The following is a 5572-nucleotide window of genomic DNA, read 5'->3' on the forward strand; positions in this document are numbered from 1 at the left end:
CCGGGCTTGCTGTAGGGGCCCGGCGGGGGCCCGGGCCTGGCACCGCTCCCCCTCCCTCTTAAGTCACAACAGCCCAGCAGATGCTGGTGTGTGCTGGGCTGCACTGGGAAACATGCTTGTGGCTGCTAAAGCAGCAGCCGGAGCAGTCTCCTATGCCTATGGGGGAAGCGATCACGCTGATCGCGCCCCCCATTGGCTGTGTGCGGGACTGAAGGGCACACAGCGCCCCCTCCCTGAAATATGTTTTTTCCCCTAAGGGGGCGTGGCCATGCCTCCTGCAATTAGGCCACACCTCCTGTCACCTGAGTCCAGCGTGGCTCTCGTTGGCCCTGAGTGTGTACGGGCGGTCTGCAGACCGCCCGTACACATGCAGCGGGACCTGCGGCTGTCGGATAGATGACACTATATATATAAAGATCACTCCATCTGCAGATATATCTGTCAGGTGTGTACCCACCTTAAGACACACAATATGGGGCAAAGTTACTAAGAATCATGTCTGATCGAGATTGCCTGATTAGAAACTCGATTTGCATCGCTGAAACTCTGGTCATTTTAGGCAGCTGAAACACTCAAATTTACAAAGAATCGTGATTAGCTGTGATCCTGTTTTCTGATGGTGTATATGATCGAGTTCTTTAACTTAAGTTCCCTCAGTCTGACCGCAGCCAAATTCTCCCGAACAAGCAGCCCGCACATATCAATGAGATATGTGCAAGCTGCTTGTGTGTTAAAATGGATTTAAATGGTTAACTTAAAAAAAAAATTACATAGAATCCCCCCCAAAAAGCATAACCAGCCCCAGGCTCCTGAGACAGTCCTGATTCTTAAAATACAGGGGAAAAAATGAGAAGGGTTCTCCCGTATTTTATGAACCAGCACTGGGCTCCCTGATCCAGTCCTGGTTTTAAAAATAGGGGGGAAATATACCTGAGGCTCCCCTATTTTTAAAACCAACACAGGACTCAATTCTAGTAGAGCCACAGCCAGGGGACCCTTTCACCGTGTCACCCCGGCCAAATTAACACCCCAAGTTAGTTAGTCCATGCCAGGGATCTCAGGGGAGGTGAGTGTGGTGATCCCCAAGGGTCCACAATAGCTCTAGTAACTTTACAGGTTTGTAACAGTGGTCATTCTCTTCAGAGAAGCAAGTTCCCCTACTACATAGATCTTAGGGCCTGATTTAGACCCGCTCGCGAGCACTGAGCGCTTGCAAGAGGGTCGATGGTGCCCTAGTGCGCATGCGCATGACGGAGGCTGCTCCGTCGTGCGCATGCGCGAGACCCGGCTAGCGACGGGGAAGCCGTCGCTCCGGGTCTCGCATCAAAGGGGGCGTGCTGGCGATGTTGATTGACAGCCCGCCCCCTTTGGTGGGCGTGCCCCGGGCGTGGCTGCCAGATGGAGGCATTCCTATGGGAACGCCTACCGTCTGGGTCCGGCCCCACTGACATCACTAATGATATCAGTGGGAGTGATTTTGGCTCTGACAGCCAAAATCACTCCAGGGCTTGCAGTCACCGAGACCCTACCGCAGGGTCTCTTCGCTAGCCCGATGGTCGCGATGGTCTTGATAGCTGTGGTCACCCACAGCTATGCGAGCGGCCAGGAGGCCGCTCCAAGTTTAGGTAGGAGGGCCCTGATTCAGAGCGAGCGCTCTGGTCAGAGCGTCCGGCTCTGAATCAGGCCCTTAGTCTCTAGATTTATGTCAGCCACAGGTATTAAATATAAATTTAGAATTCAACACAAATATATTATCTTTACCATTTCATTACATTGCATGTCCACCAATTTATCCAACAACTTATAACATAACATACATTACACTCTTTTTCAATATGCCAATATACTGTACTATACAGCACAACTTCTATCACTTGCCAGTGGAACTAAATAACTTTAATAATGTTTTTATACTGCAGTACAAACTATTTCAGTACAATAAAATGTCTCTAGGGTTCAAACCCAAATTATGAGCTGGAAGGTGCACATAAATTAGTCCCAGAGCCTGCAGGAGTGTGTACAGTGCTGTAGATAATGCTCCAGATTGTTTACATCTACTGTATATGATGTCACTGTGATTGCCAGTGGCAGAAGGCAACCCTTTGTACTTTGCACATTTGTCACTATATATATGCATATATCTCTCTATTGTAGTTACTTTAATGTCAGTTTCCAGGTAGGTATTATCTTCCGGAGCCTGGTGTGAACCTCACATGTGGCTGTTACATATATTTTATATTGTATCTCTTCAGTGTGCTTCATATATTGCTATGTGCCAGTGCAGGTAGTCCATTCATATGCTCTATATGCTGAATACAGGGGCTGCAGCACTATAACCAGCTCCCTGGGTACCTTTCACATCAGTCTCAGACCAGTCTGCCCTCTTCCCACCTCTGGGGTCTATCTCAGGCATCTTATAGACTGCCTCAGGGCTCTCCACCTTCTGAGAGCTGCAGAGCATCCATCTTCCTCTCTGACCATTACCTCAGAGTCTCTTTGAGTAACTGCTATTCACTTCCAGCTATCACATGTCTGACCACCTGACACTGGTCACATGACCTGCTGCTGACCTCTTCAGTAGCTGCAGAGATTGCTGGAAACTGTGGTCTGCCTGTGTAATGGCTTCTACATGTGCTGTAGTGCGCTGCACTGTGTAAGACATAATAACTCACATAGCAGGGTACTACATACATCCCCGCTTAAAGCTTGCATGTCCTCACACAACAGACAATATTCAAAGTCCCAACAGACAATATTCAAAGTCCACTGTAGAACAATCTCTTAAACATTTTTTTTTTACACATATATTCACATCTGTTTGGTTGGGGTGGGCCATGATGGAATGGGTGTTCTCCATTCTGGATTCACTCTGGCATGGAGCTTCCTGAGGAAGTCACGCTCAGACTATTCCCTGCAGATCCTGTTGCACCAATCCACTTGGTTTCTCTGCTCGTCGACCAACTGTTCTCTCCATTAACTCACTCTGCTCTGGGACATCAGAATATTGTTGTCTGTGTCCATTAGGCCTCCTTAAATAGTATGGTGGGTAGTGACACCTCCGGTAGGGCCGTTGTAGATTAGTACTGTCTTTATCTGCCACAATTTCAACTTCTGAAGTTTCTCCTCCTTCACGGTGTTGGTAGTTTTGCTGGTAGTTGGTTGGAGGATCGCTGCGATGTCGATAATGCCAATAATGATTGTGATCTTTTGCATATTTGCTGCCTTGCACCGAAACAACACCAGGACCAGTTAAATTAGTGGCTTTGAAGCCCTTCTCTCCCATTACCACAACAAACTCAACAGTCTCTCCAGCCACCAGACTTCGAAGATATCTTCTGGGATTGTTTTTTTGGATGGCCGAATAATGTACAAAAATATCGCTCATGGTGTCGTCTCGTTTTATGAACCCGTAACCACGTTGCGCATGGAACCATACGACTTGTCCTAAAATTTTTCTTGCACAAGCTGGTGTAACATCGCCTACATGTGCCATGTGGACAGCTTTTGCTTGGTTCTGCAACATCGGACCAAGGCTCATACCTTCCTCGAAGAGTGGGCCTATTTGCTCCTTTCTTTCTAAGGGCTGGTCCTCAGTCTCAGGACTTCTGGTTTAAAATTTCCCAGACTGTTGACAATTGCATTCGGTGTGTCCGCTTCTTTGACAGCATTAACACATCAGTCGGTCTAGTTCATCAAACTTATTAGTAGTTTGTTGGCCGTAATTCCGAGTTGCCTCCCATCGACTGTCATAGCAGGGCCTTCTTTCAGATTGCCAGTCTCTCTCTTCCCTTTTGGGTCTTTCCTTCAAGTTCTTAAAATCTTTACACATGTCTGTCATCCCCTGAAAAAGACATGCGACTTGTTCCTTTAAGGCGACTAAGGGATCTACTGATGTGGTCGATTGGACTTGTTGCACTGCTAGTTCTGGATTTGCAATTACTTGTTCCTGCTGGGAAGTGGTCTTTAGAATTTTAATTGCTGTCTCCTTAAACTCCAGGAAACTGCTAGTAGAATCTTGGAGGCGCAAAAGTTTAAGCTGAGGTTTCACATTGTCGTCATAAACTCCCTCGATAAATTGACTGATGAGTTCTTCATCTTCCTGACTTATCTCTCCTGGTTTGCAGGCCTTAATGGCTTCCAGTGCTTCCTGCAAGCCAAGAGCAAACTCCCGCAAGGTTTCACCTGCTTGCTGCTTTCTTGTGTAAAACTGTATCTTTAGTTCTGACAATGTTCGGGAATCAAAGATGCTCGCCAATCTTTTCAGTACATCTTCTGCAGTTCTTTTTTGACTGCGGCCACGAGTTTGCTTCGCGCAGAGCGGTCCCTTTCAGTTGTCCAATTAATATTTCCACTTTCTGTGACTCACTTACTGGGCACAATCTGAACATGGCCTGAAGTTTTGTTTTGTATTCTTTGAATTCAGTTTCTCCTGCTGAATGCGTTTCTCCTGAGTAGCAGGGAAGCCATGGCGCCCCAAAATAATATGGTATAGTAATGTGGGTAACAGTATGCATTATGGGACTCCCTCTATCAGGTCCCTGACCCTTCTGTTGTTCCCTGTGTGACATCTCGTATTAAGTAGGGGTAGTGCTTGCTTTGGACTCTGACTGGATCCTGTTCGTGACGCCAAATGTGGTGATCCCTAAGAGCCCGCAATAGCTCTAGTAACTTTACAGGTTTGTAGCAGTGGTCATTCTCTTCAGAGAGGCAAGTTCCCCTACTACATAGATCTTAGGCCCTCATTCAGAGCCACTCGCTATTTGCGGTCGTTCGTTCTAAAACTAGGGGTGGCTATTCAAATGAACCGTTCGCTGTTTGCGGTCTGTTCACGCCTCTATGTCTGAACGAGCGAACAAAACTTGCGTTCGTTTTTTGGAAAAATACGCCCCCTGGCCGCTCGCATCCTACGTCATGTCCGCTATTTATTAGATTAATCGAGTACATTCTTGGGGTTGGTGTTTGCTACCACAATTTTGTGAGCAGTTCTGACTATAAAATAACCCAGTGACGTGGTCAATGACGCTGCTGTTTTAAATATGCACACCCATAAAACGCCCGTTTTGACCTTTAAGCACGCCTGCGTTCTGATTTCCACTCCCCATTTTCAAGCACCTTCCCCTGTTACCACCCACATACGCCTCTTTCTGTCACTCAAAATAGCAGGCATTCGCTATTTTGCGAGCACATGAATTTCGGCCGCACTGACTGGTTAGCGCATGCGTATAACGATCCGTATGCATGCGCAGTTGGGCTAACATCGCTCGGAAACGAACGAGCGCCCGCTTACGAGCGGCTCTGAATCAGGCCCTTAGTCTCTAGATTTAAGTCAGCCACATGTATTAAATATAAATTTAGAATTCAACACAAATAAATTATCTTTACCATTTCACTACATTGCATGTCCACCAATTTATCCAACACCTTATAACATAACATACATTACACTGTTTTTCAATATGCCAATATACTGTACTATACAGCACAACTTCTATCACTTGCCAGTGGAACTAAATAACTTTAATAATGTTTTTATATAGCAGTATAAACTATTTCAGTACAATAAAATGTCTCT

At 46.4% G+C, this 5572-nt stretch overlaps 1 pseudogene; it reads right to left on the reverse strand.

Annotated features, from left to right (window-relative positions):
* Window positions 1–2899: 2899 nt before the first annotated feature.
* On the reverse strand, window positions 2900–3523 carry LOC148517789 (Y-box-binding protein 1 pseudogene; annotated as a pseudogene).
* Between the last annotated feature and the right edge of the window lie 2049 nt (window positions 3524–5572).

The sequence above is a fragment of the Taudactylus pleione genome, unplaced genomic scaffold (genome assembly GCF_031769625.1).
Source record: "Taudactylus pleione unplaced genomic scaffold, aTauple2 ptg000211l, whole genome shotgun sequence".
Classification (NCBI taxonomy): domain Eukaryota; kingdom Metazoa; phylum Chordata; class Amphibia; order Anura; family Myobatrachidae; genus Taudactylus; species Taudactylus pleione.